This window comes from Anastrepha ludens, chromosome 6, assembly GCF_028408465.1.
Source record: "Anastrepha ludens isolate Willacy chromosome 6, idAnaLude1.1, whole genome shotgun sequence".
Lineage (NCBI taxonomy): Eukaryota > Metazoa > Arthropoda > Insecta > Diptera > Tephritidae > Anastrepha > Anastrepha ludens.
Genome location: NC_071502.1, coordinates 65,076,019 through 65,100,511, shown reverse-complemented (window position 1 = coordinate 65,100,511; position 24,493 = coordinate 65,076,019). Strand labels below are relative to the sequence as shown.

Sequence of the window (24,493 nt, the reverse complement as noted above, 5' to 3'; positions counted from 1 at the left end):
TACTCGGGCAACAAGCAATGCGAACACCTCAATACTCGCTCGAAATTCGTTCATTGCTCAACTGCCCAGATGCTTGTAAGAAATTTTCGAGCTTTTAAGGGGACAGATACCTGTAAAATTTCGAAAATTTTTTTTTTATAAAATGTTAATAACTATAATCCTTTAAAAATATGTCAAAAAATTTTTAGAACGTAAATTTGAAGTATTTCTTATATTATAGATCGTCAACCGTGACGACTCTATTCTTTGCGTTCGAGCGCTGGGAGAGGTATAGTTACGTTGAATTCAAGCTTTAGACGCGTTTTTCTCAAAACTATATTTTTTGAATTGGTGTACACGAAAACTCGAAAAGTTAATGATCGATCTTTTTTATGATATTACTTTCTATGCGAATTTACAAATTTTGGAAAATTTTTCCAAAAAATAATTTTTTCGAAGCAAAAATAGTAGGAAAATTCGCCCCATTAATTGATTTTTTATGATGTACATATTTTATTTCGCGAATTTTTTTTTCATTTTTTTAATTCATATAGATATTATGACATTAATAAAAAAAAAAAAATTGGTTTTTTGTATTTAGGTCACTGACGCCGATGCTACAATGCCCGCCGATTGAGAAGCCCCGCTGCGATCTTCCTGGAAGAATTGAGTGTACATCCGCCATTTTAAATGAATTAAAAAAAAAAAAAAAAATTTTATATTATTTTAATGTATAAATAAACTCTATGCCAAGTTTGAAAAAATCACACTGGAAAATTTTCGAGTAATGCGCATCGAAAATTACAAGTATTCGTAGTGAACAAATCGAGAGCTCCTGTTTCTTCTATAAATATTTTGAGAATTGTATGTAGAGAATAAAGCAGCTGAATTAATCTTTGGCGTAACTTGAGGATTGACAAGGTAAGAAAAAATATTGGGCAATACAGAAGCAGAGGAACCCTCCAACCTGTAACTCCCAACTCTCAATGCCCCTTCAGACTCCCTAATGTGGGTAGAGAGTTGCTTGGTGGTCGCATCCTTAAGAGTAATAGAACATACATATTTTTACTTTTTCTTATATATGCCCAGGTATAGTCACTGCCAGACATTCACTTGATTTAGCTTATGCATCAATCATTTATTATGGAAAGGACTCAAACCCGTGAGCTATTTTATAGCAAAGGTTTGAGAAAATGTAGAAGATTGCACACTCTGCACACCGAACTCGGCGCTCAGTGAATTTGAAAGAGTCAGGTCAGGTGTCGAGTTGACATAATTGCAAAGCTTTTATTTACATTTTTGTTGGCAAACTAATTTTCTTTCTTTTAACTTTTTCATAACCTTTTTTTGTTTGTGTTTACAAATCTTCATTAGTTTGACCTTATCTTTTTTGAAAAGAGAAAAAGAGCAGAGAAATAATTTAGCTCAATTCAAAACATGTATTTATGTATCTGTATGTATGTATAGACATTTTTTATCAATGCGTACTTCCTGAATGTATTCCATTTCCCCCAACGTCTCTAAGACTTCAAAAATTTCAATCCATCATAAAGCAAGCGCCACTTGACGTCGCCGACGAGTACTTCAACACTGCTACCAGACGGAAATTAAATTTCCTCAACGGAAATTCATTCAAATGCAAAACCGCGTAGCGTCTGCGCCCACTTTTAAATTTCTACAAAAATGCCGGTCTCCGGAACAGCGCGTCCGTCGTCAAGACTAAAAACAAATCAGATGAGAAATGAAAACAAAGCACCACTACTGACAAAGATTGCGGCGAAATGAGGAGCCACGGCTAGACGACCAGACCAGTTAGTTAAGTTCGCAAGCCACATGCTCTGGCAGTCAGTTGGCGAACGTTCGCCAAAACGGTCGGTTGTATTTCTATTTCGGAAAGCAGATCCGTTATTGGGGTATGTTATTGTGTGGAAAACGTGGTGTTACGGCTGTTCGTGTAAGTGAAAAATTCGGAGGCAAAAATACCACAACTTCTCGTTTTCCTGCGTGGGGGTGGCGCGCGTGTGTGTGAAAAATGAATAAATATATGCAACAGCTGACTAGGTCATTGGCCCACACCGACAAGCACTTGATGCCAACTAACCTAATAATATTGATTTGAGAGAGAATGCAGTAGCGCAGCTACGACGCGGTGTGTGTATTTTGAGTTGCATGAAATTCGGTCGGTCAGGTTCATTTTACAATAATTTTATACTGAAGCAAAATACGACATTAAATGCATTGCGCCCGCAAGTAGCGTTGCCGCTCGATAGTGGCGGATCGTTACGCTAGAACGTGTGCCGTGAAACCCCACGCTTGTGACTCAGTACTTAGCAACGCTTTGCTATAGTTATCAGCTTGGCTGCAGCCATTTACGCCTTCCCCAGCTTGCATTGACCGTGTCGCGTTAGTTCCGCCACGGCTGGATTTGAGTGCTTTTTTAGCTACTATAAATATATATTTGCGTATATTTGCGATAAATTCGTGCTGAGTGCATTGCATAAAAGCTTAACTAACACCCCAGCTGCTATGCCGCTTAAAGTACATGCTAAATATAACAAAAATAACAACAACACCAATACGATAATACGCCCGTGCAATAGATAAGCGCACTCAGCATGTGCTTGTATATGAGTGTGCCCCGTTGGATTAGCCTGGAACGGTTCGCCGGTGCAGTCTGCGATGGCGCCTCGCATCTAATTGAAGTGTCGCTCGTGTTATTTTTACTTAACTGTCATAGTGATAAGAAGGTGGCAGCTGCGACAGCCGCAGTTACACGTGGCAAGAGTGTTGATGCGGCAGTTGCTGCCACTGCTACTGGCTCCGTTGTTCGTGATTCGACTTCGGCGGTTGCATTGTGTGTGGACAATATTGTGCCCAAGTTGAAGCTAACGAAAACACCACCCACTGTTGTAGTAGCGCAACCGAAAGTGTTGTGCGACTTGTAGCTGTTGCTGCGTGGGAGACGCTTGTGAGAACTTCTTAAAGTTATTTTTGTGAAAATTGAATTGAAAAGTGAAAACGAAAAATAAAAGCCACCGGGAATGATGTGGCGAGTGCTATTTTCTGAAAATATGTACAGAAACATATTGGAATAAAATAAAATAAAAAATGTGTATAAAAAAAGGTGGCGGTTTAAGTGCTACGGAAATGTACAGTTTATAAGTGATTTCCAAAGTTTTGTAAAAAAACGCAAAGAAATGTCTAGAAACTGAATTATTTTAATAGTTATAATAATTAAATATTGAAATATTGTAATGGTAAAATAGTGATAATAGTGTTTAAAAAATACATATATATTTTTGAAAACGTCTGCAATAAAAGGGAACATAAAAAAATAACTTGTAACGTGTGTGATACAATTTTCTAGGCTGTATTTGGATTAACCAGCAGTTATTAGGTAATTAAAAGTTTCTATTTCTGGAAACCTCATTTAAGTTATTTATAAATTAAGTATGAACTAAAAATAAAGCAGATTTCTAGTAAATCTTTATACAGGGGCTCAAAAATTTTAGTGAACCTGCAAGCAAAGGCTATGGCGGCATATACACGGATAGTGTTGATATTTCGATAAGTGACTCCAAAAACCGTGTGAGAAAAACCTGCGGTGAGAAATTTTTTTTACAAAACCTAAGATGGTACGAATTTCAGTAGGTTGTCAGACTGGGCTAGCATTCTGATACTGTTGATAGAGTTGATTTGAATTAATAACTGAGAAAAAAATCCTTTTTTTGTAATATAAATAGTCTTTTATTTGCCATCTGTCTTGTGAGCATTCATCAAAGTTGAGGAATGGAGTATAACGGTGCAGAAAATATAAATAAAAATACTCATAGTTTCACACATTTATTATGATTTATAACCCGGTATTTCCCAGAACGGTTTTTGCTTTGTATTTCGTTGAAACGATGTGTACTTGTATATTTTGACCTCCTGAGCCCACAAATGAAGCCCATTTTCGATTGCTCTGTTACACTTTTCCGGAAAATGCAAGACTAGGCACAATTTTCCGGGCAGTTTTTTTTTTAATTTTACGAAAAAGCTGTTTTAAAATATTGTTATTGAAATTGTAACTAAGAAAAAAATGAATTTATGGAAATAATTCGAATTCAATGAGATATTCGTTGAACTGAAATAAATCATGCTTTGTTAGGGTAATTGGCAAAACACTTTACACAAAGTCCTATGTTGCATTTTATAGATGCTGTTCATCCGTTAACTTTGCATCGTTCACCGGCACAATGCCTACGATTGGGTGGTAGGTACTACAAAATGTCCAGTCTGTGTATTGAACTCGACTTTGCTTTTGTGTCTACCTTTGGTGGACATCGGCCCACTTGATTTAGCACAAAAATTTATTACATTCCGTGATCGCGCAAGGTATATTTATTTTGGATCCACTTGCCTTAGAATAACGCTGTGCTATGCATTTCAGATTTTCACCGGAGCTGGGTGATAACATGCAGACAGCATTTTTATCTTTCCATTTCACCCAACGCATACTTGTGCTTCTCATCGCAATTAATGCCGAGTAACCCATTGAAGATTTGTTTGTGCACCAGTGGAGAGCTTGGTGGAATACGATTTCTACGGATTCTTCTCGTAGCATCATATCGGCATGAGTTTAGATACGCCAACAAAGCAGAACTGCAAATAAAGTGCGAAAAATTTGAACCACAGGCGACCCATTATTACCATATGGCAATGCCTTAAGTAAAATGAATAAAAATAAATTTTGTTAAAAAATAAAATAAAATTGCTCAATTTGACCGGGATAGCTTCCTTAATTAAACTCAGATCCACAAATATTTTTCATCAAACAAGGCTTTTCTCTTGTTATTTGTTATGCCGTCTTGAATTTATTCGTGTACATATATACAACGTCATATTCCACATTACCGTATGGTAACGTTATTTCGGGTAACAATACATATTTAATTTCCAAAGAGCACATCTAGGACAAGATATTTTTTAAGTCGTCTAGTTTCTTGGTTTTCATCTAATAAACATATTGCAAGGGTACTAGTGTGTGGACTCAGTTTACAGTTATGCATCTAACGGATAACGTACTTTATTCTTTTTGTACGTAGCGAATTTTAAGGTCGCCAAACGTTCCCAGATGGGTTGATAGTGCTCACCCTCGAATCTCCGTGTATGAAACACTAAATGATAGAAAAAATTGTTTCTATTGTAATAGCGGTCGCCCCTCGACAGACAATGCCAAACCTCCGAGTGTATTTCTACCATGAAAAAGCTCCTCATGAAAAATATCTGCCGTTCATAGGCGGCATAAAACTATAAGTCGCTCCATTTAAAAAAAAATATCAAGACGCACACCACGAACTGGAGGAGAAGCTCGGCCAAACACCTAACAAAGGGTGTAAGCGGCAATATTTATGTACTTACCCCTATATATAATTCATAATTTGATGACACATAATTTGTTTTTATTACTGTTCACGGAAAGGCTGTTCATCCCAAAGGCTGTTTTGATTCTATCTGTGTGCAACTATACAATTAGGCCTCCTCGTTACCAAATTTTCGAGTAGCTGAATTAAACTAGTTTTAGAATTGCTCACGCTAAACAAACAAACATATCTTGATATTAATTGAAATTGAACTTCTTTTAAATTAAACCCTTCGCTAATTTGCGCGTCTGAAGAAATGCAAATATTACTTATCGACATATGTATGTGCATACGAGGTATGCCAAGAAAGTTTCCACAATTTAATGATATGGAGACTGGTGATGACTGCGTCGTTCGTTTATATGTTTGAAAAGAGGGGCCTTTCTTCAGTTCCAGTCGAAGTTTGAAACCAGCGGCACGTTTGGTTTGTGTTTTATGCAAGTTTTTCGGAAGATACTTTTTAGGGACTTTTTCAAAATGTTTGACTTCTTACTCATAAACTGACACACATGTGAAAGTGGATCGACCGACAGGTTACTGGAGATGAGACCTGAATATTTGGGTATGATCCAATAAAAAAGCAAGCACTTGACGTAAAAGAGCTGGCAGCGGCCAATGGAAAAGAGGATGGAGAAAGAGCCACGTCATTTTTTCGATATCCGCGGCATTATTCATCGCGCATACCTTCTTGTTGGACAGATAGTGACCGGATAGTTGTGTGAACAGACATTGAACAGCATTCTTCTTCTTCTTAATTGGCGCGATAACGTAAGCAATTCAGGGCGAGTTTAGCAAAGCGCACCAATTGAAGCAGATTTCTTCTCCATTTGACCTTTCACGTAAATGATGCCTTCCTTCTCCGCTGCTGCCACCAGCAGCGTATACTTTCAAAGGTGGAGTATTTGTATCCGTTCGTACGGCATTGGCCTAGTCAACGGGGCCGTACTATGCGTAGAGCTATGCGATATTCTTCCACACTATTGTACAAAGGTCCAAAAATCGCCTCAACGGATGTTGCCATCGTCTATGGCATTGTCATGTCTTTTTCCTTGCTAAACGCTAGAAATTTCTATGTAGGCGTTCTGGATGGTTGCGGACGTGCATGGTTGGATCTTGCGCCACGAATTTCAAATTCATTGAGTTTTTTTTTACGAATGTTGCCACACCTATGTTATCGCTCCGATAGCGAGTTCTGCATCGTTTTATTAGTCCTCAAGATGGAGTTTCAGCTTAAGGAAACTCACGGTGATGTATAGGGGTATAGAAATTGTAAGAGTGATGTTGAACTGTTGAACTTCAGATTATTACAAAGGGGGCTTCCACTCATAGGAGCGACACACGAATTAAGGCGAATTTCTACCAGGTTGTGTTATCTGAACAGCTACTTTTTTCGTTCGTTTTGGTGCTTTGAATGTCAGAGTGGCCTTACTGTTCACATTCTGATTACAATTTGTGAAATTCGTGGAAAGTGATCCGCTGGTTTTGATATTCAAACTACTACTACAAAAGGCAAAAACAAAACCCATGTATGATACATTTTGTTTTTCTATTACTGTTACCCCTTTGTATGAAGCCATCTTGACCCAAATTTTTTGTGAAGAAAAGACTATGAAGATCTATGAAGGTCGGTAATAAAATTTTGCTCATTGGGCGCTTACACCCTTTATATGAGGTTTGGCTGAGCTCCTCTTCATATTGTCGGTGTGTGTCTTCAGGATTTACCATAAACGTAGGGACCTACAGAGCCTTCAAAAGCAAATGGTTTCTTATGAGAGGCTTTTCCGTGGCAGAAATACGCTCGGAGCCTGCTATTCTGTCATCTGGTATTTCATGCCCGAAGATTCGAATCCGGGCACTACCGAATGGTGATCACGCATCAACCCATTCGGCTAAGATGACCGTGTTGCTGTAATATCATAAAAAACTCTTCATAAATATTTCTGGAACGCCGCTCACGTAAAAAGCACTTAGCAGAATATAAATCCATTAACGAAGAACCGACTTACATTTCGCTCGTAATTTCAGTTGCTTACATTTTATTGATAAATTCGTAGAACTTTATTTGCGCACCTCGTATGTATCAGCACGATTATGACAATTAAAGACGAAACTTGCTAATTGAGTATTCTGCCTTTGAATGCAGATACACTTAACATTTGTTAACTGTCCAACGTGTGGGCAATGTTTGCTGTTAATAAGCCTTACATACGATCACAAGCAACATAAATTATTGACAACAAATTGGATTGAAAAAAGATGTGCAATTAGCATGTTGGTGTTGTATGTTTACTTTTTGCTCATTTTTCAATAAAATAATATACAATACATGTACAGTGAGTAAAAAAAATTTTGGCACAGTGATTTTTTTACCTTGATTTTTTGGCCGTGCTTTTCATGCCAATTTTTTTTTCTTAGTTTTTTTGGAAAATATAGTTCATACTACAATAACAAATTCCGAACTTTTTACTCAGAATTAAAAAAAACTTTTTTTGTATGAATTTTTATGCTCATTTAATTCAATTATTGTATTATTGCAAGAAATGGCATTGGGTTATTATTCATATTAATCCATACAACGCTTAAACGCTTGAAGGGAAGAAAATGCGGAGACTGTCAGCAGAAAAAATATTAGAAATCAACAGGAGTGTTCAGCAATATTAAACTTATACTTTTTTTGGTGGGCTGCACTTTCAGCGACTGTCGTGTACAGCGTGAAGTGGTGTGTCCACTAAAACAATCCCTCCTCTACTTCTGGGGAGACACCCTTCCGGGACTACTTTCTGTATTACTTAGGCAGGACCCAGAACGGCATCCGTAAAGGATCAATTCTATTCACACACGTCTGGGTCCACCATATTTGTACCCAGCTTTCTTGTGTCTCTATCTGTGCGGCTTCGGTTTGTTGCACTGTGGCGAGGTCTATATTTTTTTTTCGTAGTACGTTCACGATGCATATCATTACCGCATTTCAGCTGTCCTCGCGTTCGAGCATTTTGCTGATTATGTTACTCGGCGCGATGTCGCCAATCTGCTTTCTCGGAGCATTTCTTTCTGTGAGCCACACAACTAAAAAACGTGTGTTCAGCGTCATCGCTCGGCGCTTCGCAGTATACGCATGGGATCGCTTACTTTGCCCCTGTTACACTTGATTGAGACAAGCTATAAAAATGTATACCTACAAGCAAGGCACATTCACTGACAGCCACATGGACACGGAGAAAGAAAAAAAACAAATCAGCTGATTTATCGATACCACCTTTCGCGCTGCCCACAAAAAAAAAAAAAATTAAAATTCAGATTAAAAACTTCGAAATTCTGAAGAAAGTTATATGATTTGTTTTTTGATTTTGAACAAATTACTAAAAATTGTATTTTCATACAAAATTAATGGAAAACAATTTAGTATAAAAATATTGTGAATGTTGGGAATCACTGCAATAAATAGGACCCAGCAGCAGTTTGGCTTCTCATTTCCTTTGATTTGTTGTCATTTATCTCAATGCTGACTAAAACATTCCATACTTACTCACACACGTTAAGCTTAGGTACTTTCATTTCAATAATTTTTTGTACTGCTATTTACAAACTCATGCATACAAACTCAAATATAATTAATAGGAAAATAAATTTTCTAATAAAGTACGTAGTGGTCGATACAAATCAGTCTTCTGAACTCAAAGCATTGCAAAAAAATCACTGTACCAAAAATTTTTAGACTGACTGTTAGCATTAAATTAAACGAAACTGAATCCAGTACCAATAATGTCACAAAATTTTATGTAAGTGCGCATGTTTGTGTTTATATGTATGTACGATTATATAAAACAAGGAATTCTGATTTAAAATTATTTGATTTAAATTTATTTTTAATCAACCGTTATAATGTATGTGTACAGTATCAAGCAATTTTTGTTTTTTCTTAATTACAAAATTACTTCACATTTTACATTTCAAAATCCTGTATTTATTACCAACCTAATGATAATAAATTTTAAAATCATACCGCTAAAATTTACACGCCCCATTCTGAGCATTCCCTGTAAACATAAAGTCATTAATTATGTACAGACATACTTATATTATATATGCATCACTACATACATACATGCATACAATTTCTTATTTAAAATTATGAGCACAAAATGTTTAGGAAAATTGTACAACAGTCACTTGGGCACCCACTCGAAGAAATAAAATTTTCTGATACATTGCGGAACACATACTTGTATTTGTAGTTGTACGAGTATTTAGTACGACAAACACATACGGCAAACGAACGATTCACATTGTGCCGGCACCGGGCAGAGAGTAGTCAAATAAAAATGAATTATTGAAGATTAACTTGCAAATGTGCACTTGTGGGTTATAAATTAACATAAACAGCTAAAGAAAAACTAGGCACACACACACGGCGCTAAGAAAATGGGTGCGAGAAAAATGAAAATAATATAATCGAAAAAGTTTCTGCGGTGGCGTGAAATGGCAAAATTTGTGATTTTCGTTTGTTGACTGTGAAAACTTTGCTGTTTGCTCTTTGCTGTTTGTTATTTGTTGTTTGTTGTTTATTCCCATAGAGCGGCACATTTGTCACAAAAGTGTTGCTATTTCCCTCACATACATATGTGAAAAATTAGAGCGCACATGTCAAAGGCAAATTGCATAAAAAATAATGATACACTAAAAATGTGTTGACTTTTCTTTGATTGAAAATCGCCGCGACCGCAAAGCCAAACCATTTTTTCTACTGATGCACAGTAATGCAAAGCATTTGGAAATGTGGTACAATTAGGTAGACACGGATGAAATTTGTAGTTAACACTTTGAAGAGGGTAAAGTATTTCAACTTCTTTTATGCATTTACTTAGGAGTGCATAATATCTCATGAATATTGTGTCAAAAATTCAAGTCGATCAGTGCAAAATCGACGAAATTATGAATACTTGAGCATCCAATGCTTCAGACCGGGTTTTCATATTTGCAAATCTTTAAAGAATTTTTCTAAAATTTGGTATTTTTTATTACGGGGTTAAGGTACTGGGGAATTAAAAAAAAGTCGTCTCATTTTGCTCTTCCTAAATAATATACTAATACCTTACTGACATAGTCAAATGATTAAGATGACTTTTGGCATCGCTTGTGTTTGTCTGATGCACACAGTACTGAAAAGGTGTTAAAGGCGCTTTTTTCGAAAACTTAGGTATGTTTCAAGTCCGCCGTACTCATAACTTGAACAAATCTTGACCGAATGTCTCTTAAAATATTAGCCGTGCATTCAAAACTGAATGGATGGATGTACAGATGCATTTTATTGATATATTATTATAAAAGATGTTTTTAGAAACCTTTTTCGGACAACTTTTTTTTTTAATTTAAAATTTTTTTTTATCTCCTTCATTTTTTTGTGAAAGCGGTCCAATAACTCATCGCAGTATCGTCCAGTGATCGTTCTTCTCTTTTCTAAAAAATCCGTGAGGATGGCGCCATTCACATCCCTCAAAATCGTCGTTTTGACATTTCCGACCGACGGGACCGTCTTCGCCTTCTTTGGAGCAGATTCACCGGAATAAACTCATTATTTTGGATGTTGATTAGTTTCTGGTGTGTAATGATGACTTCAGGTTTCATCAAAGGTCACAACTCGACGCAAAAATTCCTTCGGATCTCTCTTAAATTGCTCCAATCACTGCCTCGAAGTTAATAGCCGCATCCGCTTGTTGTTGCTTGAGATCAATCGCGGCAGCCAACGGGTCGACAATTTTTTCATCGCCAACTTATCATGTAAAATATTATTTGCCGTTCCGGTCGACTCGCCTATGGTCTCTGTTACTTTGCGCACTTTCGTTCGTCGATCAGCGAGAATCATGTCGTGATTTTTTCTCTTTTGAAGATTTCCTCGGCAACCACGTCAGCCGGACGTCCTGGTCGCTCCTCATCAAAATCAGATGTTCGTCCACGCTTAAATTCGTTGAACCAATAGCTAACTGTGGTCATAGATGGCGAAGCATCGCCATGGACAGCATCCAACTCTACTTGTATCTCAAATTAGAAATTCCAGGTGCAGTAGTTACGTCCAAATTCCTTTCAAAACCAGAGAAGCTTCGTTTGTATTACATTAAAAAATATTATATTTTTAAAAATTTTTGACATGTATTGTAAAAAATGAGCTTTTTAATAATTTTGCTTTGTTTCATTCCCGCGGTTACAGTTATGAAATTCCTTTTACTAAGTGTGATGGGGAAAACTTCGAAATCCATAACCGATACCTTTATGATTTATGCAGAAATTATTTTGTTAGTATATTTATTTGCCAGAGTGGAAAAAATATTGTATATGCAAGAATTTTTAAGTAAGGGTGTTTTTTTAGAGGTTAGGTTTTCAAGTTGGCACTACTTTTTTCGTAGATGGTCTTTTTGACAGCTGTCACTTGATTTATGCTCAGTTTGGTTTGCCATTTCATAATGAATAGACTTGCACCTGATCAAGCGCGTCGCACGTTCGGTGAATGGGCCCAAAACGAGATGGCCACCGATCCCGATTTTCACAAGAAAATTTTGTTCAGCGATGAAGCTCACTTTTGGTTGAATGGGCAGAGGGAATCATTGGTCCATATTTCTTTACAAATTAAGCCAGCCATAATGTTACAGTCAATGGAGAGCGCTATAGAGCCATGATTAATGACTTTTTCGTGCCTGAATTGGACGATGTTGATGTGGACGACCTTTGGTTCCAACAAGACGGCGCTGCATGCCATACAGCCAACGCAACAATCGATTTATTGAAGGAACCTTTTGGTGAGCGCATTATCTCGCGCCGTCGACCTGTGGCGTGGCCTCCAAGATCGGGCGATATAACACCGCTGGACTATTTCTTGTGGGGCTATGTGAAGTCGCTTGCCTACGCAGATAAGCCCGAGACGATTGACGTCTTGGAAGAGAATATTCGGCGCGTTATTGCTGACATACGGCCCCAATTGCTGCAAAAAGTGGTCGAAAATTGGGCCTCTCGGCTGGAATTTATTCGAGCCAGCCGCGGCGGCCACTTGCCCGAAATCAATTTTAAAACATAATGGCAAACCCTTATCTTTATAATAAAGCTAAATTCTTGGCCATAGCATTAAATTATATACGTTTTATTTCATCTTGAAAACCTAACCTCTAAAAAACACCCTTTAGTAGTTTACATAAATAAGAACATACATACATAAACACATATATATATTATAATTGGCGCGTATACTCTTTATTTGGGGTGAGCTCCTCCTCTAATTTGGGGTGAGTGTACAGATGTTTTTCCACAAATGGCGGGACCTACAATTTTATGCCGCCTCTGAACGCCAGATGGTTTTTTATGAGGAGCTTTTTCATGGAAGATGTATAGTACACTTGGTTGGTTTACCATTGCCTAACGAAAAAAGAACTGTTTCTATCATTTGGTGTTTTATGCGTGGATATTCGAACCGGGGGGCACTCCCGAATGGTAGTCACGCACCAACTCATTCGGCTACAGCGGCTGCTAATCTTCCAATAGGGTTATGCATTTTGCGCCACCTGCAAAGTAATAGAAGTCTAAGTCTGCTGTCTAAGTATTTACAAAAAAATGTGTCTATGGGCCATTCCGTTTATACGAGGGTTTCTATTTAAATTTCTAGCTTAGCAATGGAAAAATCAACGTGAGTGGTTAAAAACGTTAAAAAATCTGGCGAATGGATACGTCAGATGACGCCTGACAACACTGGTGTGTGCTCCAGATATGTAAATAGCAACCCTCGAACTCAAAACATATACAAGTAAATAATTGAACAAATGGAAAATGATATAAATTTTTTATTTACATTCCATAAAGATTACACCTAGTATAAAACTAATAAGTAATTTTCATTTCACAATTGGAAGTAGCTTAAACAATATTGATAACTAAGTCTTGAGGTTTCTTTCTTTTTAATCTTCTTTTTACAGTTGCTTCATCGCTTAGTACGGAAGCTTCTGCGTTAATGTGTTTTTTTAATTTTTCAGCATACTTAACTGCACAGAGATTGGTGATGGATCCAAGTCTGGTTGCTTCCGAAATTCATCTCTGCTCTTCGACTCAAGTTCATGGTGATAGATCCATGTCCAATTCGCTTCCGAAATTCATCTCTGCTCTAGCTGTACAAATTCAGAGCTTGACACGCTATTGCGCTTTTGAAACGTGTTGAGCATTTTTACCATCAATCTTGTGCTAACCTTTGACATGCCAAGGTGATTATGAAGGAGTTTAAAAAGGGGGTGAGGGTGAGGTACGGTGCCTTAGAGAGAACTAGTTTACTAGAACGGTAACGTAAAGTCGGCTGCCATGGGAATGATGCTTGAATCATTTTTGAGATTGGTAGCTTTCTCAGACGTCCATCTTTCTATACTTCTGGGTGTTTTTTAACTTTTCCCATAGTAGCGTTGGACCACGCCTCTACTGGCTGACCTGTGCACCTTTAATTTGTTATCAGCCTTGCTTGTTTAGACTACTCTACTTATAAATCTGTAATTTTCTTGGGCAAGAACCTCTTAAATTCATTTCTTGTATTAACGATGTGTTTATGATTTTTTTTTCTTGTTTATTGAGTAATTTAATCATGCAGCGTAACTCAATTTCTTCTTAATTCATGTTCTCTTTCCGATTGACTTGCTTATCCGGCAATATCACAATAGTTAATTAATTGATGTGATTGAAAGCTAGTATTTATATTGATTATATTAAAAAACGCCCTCCTTTCTGCAAGCACCTCATTACACGTCCTTTTGACCTCCCCTCATATGCAGCAGCAATGTTTGTAAAAGCGACTCCAGGCAATTTTTCCCTTCCACTTTGTGTTTACATTGGAAAGGTGTCAAGCACACACTACATACATACATAACATATACAAGTATACACATTACATTTGTGTTAGCGGCAAAAATTGTAAATATAATTAATTAATTACGAAAAAGTAAAAACATTCGAGTAGTAATACAAAGCAAACAAATGGAAGCACTAGTAATTATACAAGTTTTTTGAAAAATATCTCAACTTTCATCCAAGGATAATAGTAATTTTTATACCCGGCATACAGCAACAATACGCATACAGGCATACACTTTTTTGCTGTATGTAGTTAAATGTGGTATCTACATAGTGTCGGATGCATGCACTAACTTCCCGCCGCCTGTCAAGCATGCAATCACCTGAAAAAATGCAGCAAAGGACAGGATAAGCACTGATATAAAATTTAATTTCACAATCATTTTTTTATTTTAAAAAGGTGCAATTAATGCAGTACAAATGTGAGAAAGAAGATAGGTTTATGACAGTTGAGAAACGAAGGAGAGTCGGAGAATTCATCAAAATGATTTTTACGGCGAAAATTATCGCGAATGCGAGCCGTAAATGCAAAGGAAAAGCGCAAATTATGTACCGAAGTGTATATGAATTGGTAAAATTTCAACAATTATCATTAATTTATGCGAGAGGCTGCTGCAGGAGGAGAATGCGTTGGCTGAAGCTACACCGCGAAATTCAAGCTTTCAATTCATTATGTGGCACAGTGTTTATGTGGCAGTAAAAAATTCAAAAAATTAATTTATTTGCGACAAAAAATAATTAGCGGACAATTTAAAATTTGCAACAAGCCACATGTAGAGGTCTTCACCTTTTTGCGCATTCTTATGGTAAAACGGCATAAAAAGCTAAGTGATCCTTATATTTTAGATGTAAACCATGGGCTGAAAAGTTGTTTTTTTTGTTCAAAATTAGCTTTATTTATCAACGTAATTTCCATCAAGAAGAACTCAATCTTTGAATTTGAATACTTTTGAACTACGATTTATCTTTTGCCTCAAAATAGGCCTCAGTTTCAGCGATAAACTCTTTATTCGAGCGATATTTCTTTCCCGCGAGCATTTTTTTTAGGTCTGCGAACAGCTAATAGTGGTTGAGAGCCAAATCTGGTGAATACGCTGGATGTGGGAGTAATTCGAAATTCAATTCATGTAATCTTGACATTGTTTTGCCATCATCAGCACGTTCATGTTTTTGGTCAACAGTGACCAAACGCGGCACCCACTTTGAACAGAGCTTTCTCATAGTCAAATGCTCATGCAATATAAATCCAAGACGTTCTTTTGATATCTTTGCGATGTCAGTTAACTCACGCAACTTCACTTCGCGATGTTTTCTGGTGTTACCGTCTCATTTGGACGCCAACTGAGTTGAGCATCATCGGTGCGTCTACGACCACGTTTGAAGACAGTAACCGTCATTTTATTGCGGTTTCTGATGGAGCGGAGTTCTCATAAAACTTTTCAAGCCATTGCTTCTCAGTAATTTTTCAGATCAAGAAACAGAGAAAAATAATAGCACGAAATTATTTTTGATCCACTGTTGAAAATAACAAAAGTAGCTTCAGTCTTAGCACAATAACTCTCGAACTAATGAATAGAATATCACGAAATTTTAACACCTGTCTTCTTCAGGTTCATACTAACTGAAAAAGCGGTGAAAGCAATAAACTATGTGCTAGATTAGGGACTTTTCAGCCCATGTGTTATAGTAAATATGTTCAACAATTCTATGCGAAAAATAAGGGAATACATTTTATGGGACATTTCAAGCCCTCCCTCTTTTTGTCTTTTTTACGGAAAAGGACAAAATATAATCATAACATAGAAATAAAATGTGCCATAAACATATTTCCAATAAAATTCGAAAACATTTGTTTTGTATAATAGGACTATGAATAAGTTCGTGCGGTTTTTTTTCGAAATTTGAAACTTTATTGACGTAAAATGGTTACAAATTTAATATTCAAAATATTGTCCATCGCTTACTACTACTTTTTCCCATCTTTCTGGCAATTCACGGATTCCCTTTGTGAAAAATTCGGTCGGTTTTGCCGCAATCCACGAATCGATCCATTTTTTGACTTCATCGTAATTACGGAAGTGCTGGTCAGCCAGGCCATGTTGCATCGATCGGAAGAGATAGTAATCGGATGGCGCAAGGTCTGGACTATACGGCGGGTGGGGTAGGACATCCCATTTGAGCGTTTCTAAGTATGTTTTGACCACTTGTGCAACATGTGGCCGAGCATTGTCATGTTGCAAAATAACTTTGTCGTGTCTATCGGCGTATTGCGGCCGTTTTTCTCGCAGTGCTCGGCTCAAACGCATCAATTGTCGTCGGTAGACATCCCCCGTAATCGTTTCATTCGGTTTCAGTAGCTCATAATACACAACACCCAGCTGGTCCCACCAGATACACAGCATAACCTTCAGGCCATGAATATTCTGCGCCGACGTCGATGTTGAAGCATGGCCAGGGTATCCATACGTTGCCCGACGTTTTGGATTGTCGTAATGGACCCACTTTTCATCGCCAGTCACAATTCGATGCAAAAAACCCTTTCTTTTGTGCCGTTGAAGCAGTTGTTCGCATGCCATAAAACGGCGTTCAACGTCTCTTGGCTTCAATTCATACGGCACCCAATGGCCTACCTTTCGGATCATTCCCATGGCTTTTAAACGTTTGGAAATGGTTGATTGATCAACTCCCAAAGTTTTTGCAACCTCTTCTTGCGTTTGAGCCGGATCTTGATCGAGCAATTCCTCCAATTCGGTATCCATGAACTTTGGCGGCGCACCCTCGCGTTCTTCGTCTTCCAAGCCAAAATCACCACTTTTAAAGCGTGCAAACCACTTCTGGCACGTTCGCTCAGATAGAGCATGCTCACCATAAACTTCCACCAAGATACGATGACTTTCGGCTGCTTTTTTCTTCATATTAAAATAATGAAGAAGAATTCCCCGCAAAAACACATTATTTGGCACGAAATTCGACATTTTCAAGTGTGGTAAAAATATTGTTGTTTACGCTTCAAATAAAAAACTTATACTGACGTTTGTGCCTTACGACAGTAGCTCTCCAATGAATGTTTGGAAATGTGGATCGATGGAATAATAATCAAGTTACGCCATCTGTTGTAAAACCGCACGAACTTATTCATAGTCCTATTAATTTTTTTTATTTATTTTTTATTTGAAACGACAAGTACATTAAATAGTGGCAGCATATGCCGATGACTTGGTTCTAATGATAAACGGACCATTTCGCTCAGTCATGGCTGAGATTTTGGAAAGGTCACCAGCTGTACTCAGTCATTGGGCTGCCACTTGCGGCCTCCGAGTCAACTCTGCCAAAACGGAGCTGGTGCTATTTACTTATATATATAAACTTCCACCCTTTCGACTTCCCAAATTAAACAACCACGTTCTCCCGCTCTCATCGGACGTTAGGTATCTTGGAGTGATACTTGACTCCAAACTCCATTTAAAGCTACACATTGAAAATCGGGTAAAGAAGGCCTGTATAGCCTACTCCTGTAAATCTATTTTCTGTAAAAAATGGGGACTTAAGCCGTTCCGTGGATGTACAACGTATTGGTTTTGCCAATTTTAACGTATGGATGCCTGATTTTGTGGGAAGCTCTTCGGAAGGGCTATAATATCACTAAACTGGGAAGGGTGCAGAGGACTGCGTACATTGGCATAATCGGAGCTTGTAAAACTTGCTCCAGTGCTGCCCTGAATGTCGTTTTGTACTTACTTTCCATCGGCTTTTACGTTATTTCTATTGCAGCTCAAAGTGCAATCAGGTTATAGGAGATTGGCCTCTGGTGGCAATCTCTCAAGGGACATGATAGCATTTTTAAGGAGTTAACACCGTATTTCTTCGAATTTCGGACAGATCTTTCCATCCACAATCTGGAGCTTGATGGTCGTGCTAGGGCAATCTTTCCAAATAGGCAAGATTGAACCGTCGGAAAAACCTGCACCGAAGCGTGCACCTCTGTCTTCACAGACGGCTCCAAGATGGAATCGGGAGTCGGAGCAGCACTTTTCTCTAAATCAGCCAATTTATCTATCTCCTTTAAACTGCCGAATACTGAGCTTGCCAGAAAGGGGACTGAATTGGCATCCTCCTAACAATGTTAAAGGGGAACTGCACAAATTATTTCTCAAGAAAGCAGAGAAAAGATGGAGCTCCACTTCTTCATAAGCTTTTGAAAACCCTTTGGCCCAATATAAGGAGGACTCAGAACGTCTTGCGGACTCCATGCCATTCAATTTCCAAACTCGTAGTTGTGCTTACCGGTCATTGGACAATTGGCACACACGAGGTAAAGTTAGGTTTACCATTTAACCTATATTGCAGAAGCTGGGGAGGACCTTTCACAGAAGAAGACTGTTGGACTTTTTCCATTTACAGAGATTATGCAGCTAGACGATTAGGGTCACTGGGTGCTTCTTTTTTCGACACCCTGGGGCAGTGCGCCAATCTAAATTCCTCTGGCTGGTTGTACAAAATTAAAAAAAAAATTCAACTATCCATCAAAGCGTTTACCTTTTTAACTGGAATTTTGAAAATTTTTCCGGGTACACAGTTTTAATTTTAATTTAAGCTACTTCAAGTGCAAATTTAAAGTAGCTACAAAATACCATGGATTTTTGACAAGTTTTTGTCTTTGAAAAAAATTTTTAAGTATAGTTTACCCTAATAAATTAATTAAAAAAATTAAGAAGAACTCAAGGTATTTCCCTTCACAAAAATCTATACCAAAATTTTCAACATAAAATAAATGTCAAAATTATACATATTTTTCAAAATTTTTCTGGTTTATTTCTTATAATACTCAAGCCTACAAATAAATGAATTTTTAGAAGAATTGTCGACAATGTCCAAAATACTTGGATCGCTTGACATGGAATCGAACTGACGAACTAGATAAAAGGGATGAGTGTCAATCCATTTATGAAAAATATCTGGCCGATTGTGCTTTTAGTTCTACTAGGTTTAAATTTACACTCCTAAAATCTCATTTTTTATAACCAAATTTGTTTTCATAACTTCTGCCAATCGTGTAAACTCTTCTTCCAGCGTCTGCTTTGCTCAATTTGCTGCTATGCACACTGTATACCTTTGGGATTATGCTTTATGGCGCATTTAAATAATTTTTCTTTTGCAATTTATTTCTTTATGCAAATATGCTGTGTCTGCGGGTAGCCACAACCAACTCCCTGCTTGGCCGATAATCGTTGTGGCAAGTAGTAGGGTGAAACCTGTGGTGCGATGCCGTCTGTTGAAACAGCGGCTGTTGTGGGATAGCAATTGTATTATTGAAGTCCTGTTATTAATAAGAAATCCTCTATAATCAATCAAATAGCTTATCCGCATATCATCGCCATTAAATCATTTGCGACAGCGCTGCGGGCGAAAGTGCCAAACAGGAATTTCTAATATTAAGGAAATGAATGCCATTTATCTCGAATTTCTGCAGACATTGAATTTTATTCATATGAGTTTCGAGTGCTTTTATGCTTTTATGAATGAAAATGTTTCATATGTGTATGTAGGTCTGTATGTGTATTTGCTTTAACAGGACCGAAATAGGTATATGAAAGCTGTATAATTTTGTTTATACTTTTTTAACATTTTTTATGAATTTTTGTAAGATAATCATTTGCGAAAAATAATAGTTTTGAAGTAAAAAAGATGAATATTAATTTAATTGTCTAAAGGCAACGGCCATTCATCACGTATATATCTCTTGTGTATAATGACTATTGGTTCAGAAATCGTGTGCTAAAACAGCAGGCGATGGTATATCTTCGAATAAATTCCTTCAATGACACATACTTCCACAAGCATATTTATATAAGTAGTTGTGTTTGGCCGAGTTCTGCTCCAATTTATAGTGTATATTTTCCTGTTGTCCTAGAAAGGGAGGACTTAAAGTCTTTTACCGCCACCGAATGCCCGATAGTTTCAGGAATTACTTCGTTTCTAGACTTGCCTTCTGTGAAGGAAAAAGCCACTTATATTAGAGTAAACTATTTCTATTATTTGGTGGTTCATGTTCACGATATACGTGGAACCTGGGATCAATCACATGATAGTCACGCATAAATAAGTCCAACCACGGCGGCCGATTGACCGGATTCGCCAAAAATTTCACGGTTTCTTTTCCCTTTTAATTAAATTGAATCTTCGTTATGAAAAAACATGCATAATTATGTAGTATTGTGCAGGCACATTAGAGTGCGTCACTCTCCATAAAGAAAAAATCTCTACTGTTTTCCCATCGGAATTATATATTTTTAACATTTTTTTTATTTTATTTTTAAAACCTCAGGCAAAATATTACGGAAAAATACTAAAATTTACGTGAGCTGAACCGATTTGAAAATAACTTTAAATGTCGAGTTACGATTTTATGGGCGTGTACGAGCAAGAAATGAAGGGGTGAGATGGTAACATCAATAATCTCATTATTTTCATCTTGTCTATGAAAGTTTAAAGTAGTTTTATGCAGACTATTTAATCTTAAACGTTTGCATTATTAAGGTTATTTTTTCCATTATTATAATATAGTAAAAAAAAACTAAATTTTTGGAGAAATGCATTTTTAAACCGCTGCAGCTTACATAAATCTTAATTTTTTTCCGAAATATTTTAGTATAAGCTTTAATATTATATAAAAAAATCCCATGGAAAACCATACAATTTATAGGTTAGACACTCTGATATACTTATATATATATATATTATATATACTTATATATACTTATATAAATTGGTGAGCATCCAGCGGTGCAGGGGAATCTAATAAGAGTTTCGTGGGAAGTGGATAAATATTTTAAACCAAAAATCATAATAATGAATCTTTGGCAAACCGCATTGTTATGCACAACTTAGCGCTTTTCTTAGTTGCTGTTGGCGAATGGCAGAAAATGAAAATGATGAATTATGGCTTTGGATGGTTGGCAGGCAATCAGCTGCCAGTTTGGGCGTAACAAACCAAACCGCTTTAGTCAAAATTTGTTAGCATTTGTTTTATTAGCATATTTTACTTTTCCACGGTTATATTTGAGTGTACAAACCACATTATACATACACACCTACTTACGTATGTACATAAATGAACGTAAATGAAAGAAATTTTCACTTTGTTTACCTTAATTAAACCATTAGATTTGACCAAATGATACCTTCCAGGGGATTTTTTCGGAATTTTGTGCAGTGAGTATTCACTGTTTTCATTAAGGCAGGATAAGGGAAATAATTAATAAAATGGAATCTAAATAAGTTTGGATACAATTCCGCAAATATTTGTAAAAAATTTCCTTTGTGAAGATTTGCTTTGAAATTTTAATTAAATGGAACGCGTTTTTTTTTTTAAAGAAATGTGCTTATGCACTCGAGAATAGCTACTTAAGCTTTTACGCAGATAAGTAAAAGTAAATATTTGATTTTATTAAATATATTGGCTTTTTTCCAAATATTTTGCTCGAAGTGAAATATACATCCTTGGCCAAAAGTATTAGGCACCCATTAATTACTATTTCTTTCATTTTAAAAAGTGAAATAATGATATTTGATTTATAAATCAGTACAAATAAAGGAATTAGTGATAAAAACATTAACATTATATTTAGCTCCACCCTTTGCTTTGATACCAGCAGCAATCCTCTGGGGCATGCTGCATACAAGCTTTGCATATTCGGCTTATCCACTCCACTCGTGAATTAAAACAGTTTTACATAATATCGGACCATTCTTTGCTCCTTTATTTTACGTTTTAAAATAGCCCACATGGGCTATATGAGGTTTATATCAGGAGACTGAGTTGCTGGTCAATCTAACAAAACAATGCTATGGCCTCTAAACCAAAGCATCGTAGTCGCTGATTTGTGACAAGGAGAATTATTGTGTTAGAATTGAACTCTGGACCTTATAGAGTCCAAAATAAATACGACTGAGCTAAATTAGAAACGACAGGAGCTTTGTTCTAATAACTTCGAGTTCATTTATTTGAAATAGTCTCCTCTGGCCTCGATACACTGTTTTGCGAGATCTAAATGGTTTTCGAAAGAGTATTTCAGGTCATTGACCGAAAGGTCCTTCAGGTTGTCCGTCCAAGCTTTTGGGCCTCAATGCCAAATGCAATTTTCCGAATAGGTGGAAGTCACAGGGAGCCATATTAGTCGAATACGTGAGTGATTGATGGTTAAATTGCGATTTCTAGTCAAAAAATCAGTCAAAAAAGCGGATCGATGAGATGTTGCATTATCATGCAACAAGCGCCAGCTTCCTCCTTCGCGGTATTCAAGGCGAATTCGACAAATGCGATGCAACAAACGCTCCAAAACGTCAAGATAGAAAATTGCATTGACGGTTATGCCGGTTGGTACGAACTCCTTGTGGACAATTCTCTTGAAATTGTGAAAACAAATGCGTATCGACTTGATTTTTGACTTCTCCAAACGCGATTTTTTGGGTGGTGTCGCGACTGGGGCCTTCCATTCGGCACTTTGACGCTTAGTTTGAGGTTTATGTTGGAAACATCACTTCTCATCATCAGTTACAATGTTGTAAAAGAAGTTTTCGTCTTTTCTCGCCTCTTTAATGAGGTCTTTCGAATGTTGAATTCTAAGCAATTTTGGTCCTCAGTTAACTTGTGCGGAATGAAACGTGCACAGACCTTTTGTAAGCCCAAATGATCATTAAAAATGCGATAAATCGATGTTTTGGAGATCTTCAACTCTGATTCCATGAATTTCAATGATGATTTCGGTTCATTTTTGATAAATTTACGAACGATTTCAATGCAGTTTTTGTTGATTAGTTAATTTGATTACGTAATTTGGGCGGTCCGTATGTTTATCGTCATTTATGTCCTCACAACCATCTCTGAAACGTGTAAACCAGTCATGAACTCTGGCACGAGATAGACAATCATCGCTGTGAACGGTTTTCATCAATTCAAATGTGTCAGTAAACGTTTTACCGATTTTAAAACAAAATTTGATATTAATTCCTTGTTCGAAACTCATTTTTGTACCGATTACACAAACATACTAACAATTTAGCTGCAGTAACTTCGCGTACACTGAACCGAATGTCACCAAGCTTTCACTGGAAGCCAGCTAGCGATGTAACTTCCAACGCGCTAACTCATTAAAAAGATGGCGCCATCAAAAACATTTTTATTTATTTTGGACTTCACCTTGTACATTCGCCGAAAATGCGCATTAGAGAAGGCAAAAATACAGTTTCCAATGCATATTCGTACTTTTGACTGTTCAAGCGAACCTCGAAAATGAACATTTTGGGGCACCATCTGCAGCCATACAGCCCCAAATCATGATGCTGCCTCCTCCACGCTTAACAGTAGGTATCACGCAATATGGGTGGTATTCCTCGGCGATCTGTCGCCATACGAACGTCACACCAGGTGTTTCAAATACCTTTAGGAAAAGAAAAAAAAAAACGTTTATAAGATTTGTTCTATATCCCCGAAGTTGTACTAGGATAAGAAACTATGGTTGTTTACTTTTTAAAATGTAATGTAATGATGTAATCTAAGCCTCTCTCGAAGTTCGATTCGCCAAACCTCAAACCTCATTCGACCAATCTTTCTCCGTGAAATGTTCGTATCGTAGAGCCCATTCGAAATGCTTCTTCCTATTTTTTCTAAAAGCTTCGGCTTCTTTCGGGCTTCGCAACCTTTTAAATCTTCTTCAATTGCCCAATCAGGACTGTACATCGGAGAGAATATGCAACATCGGCAAAGAAAAATATTATACAAAACTAGCAGCATTTTTTAGCACTTACTAACTTGCGCTTTATGATACTAAAACCTAAATACCTAACACTTCATACCAGAAATCTTCCTAGAAATTCCAATTAAAAGCCATGGAATTCTGATGAAAAGTTAATAGAGTTTTTCAAAATTTTGAAACTGGATTTATATGGTTTTTGTAGACAATGAGCTTTACTTTTATACAAAAAGAATGAATAATAAGTAAAGTGAGAAAAATAGTCAAAACTAGTCAAATTATTGTTGTTCCATCATTTGTCGTGAGCTGTATGCCACATGACATTCTTGCAATATCAGTTAACGCATTTTTGAAATTGCTCTTGCCTGGTTGGAAGTGCAATCATTACTCGTATTAAATAAACTCGAAAATCCAGGATATTGCTTCATTACCAAAAGTAATTTTTTTGAGAAAACCTCTAGTGCAGTTTTTCGAGTAACAATATTT

At 36.9% G+C, this 24,493-nt stretch overlaps 1 protein-coding gene across 2 annotated transcripts in view; it reads left to right on the top strand.

Annotated features, from left to right (window-relative positions):
• Window positions 1-1,838: 1,838 nt before the first annotated feature.
• The window catches only part of LOC128867494 (uncharacterized), a 133,759-nt gene continuing 111,104 nt past the window's right edge, over window positions 1,839-24,493 (top strand). For both annotated transcript variants that reach the window (XM_054108751.1, XM_054108752.1), the window contains exon 1: window positions 1,839-3,376. The gene's annotated coding sequence lies outside the window, so the exon portion shown is untranslated. The remainder of the gene's footprint in view (window positions 3,377-24,493) is intronic.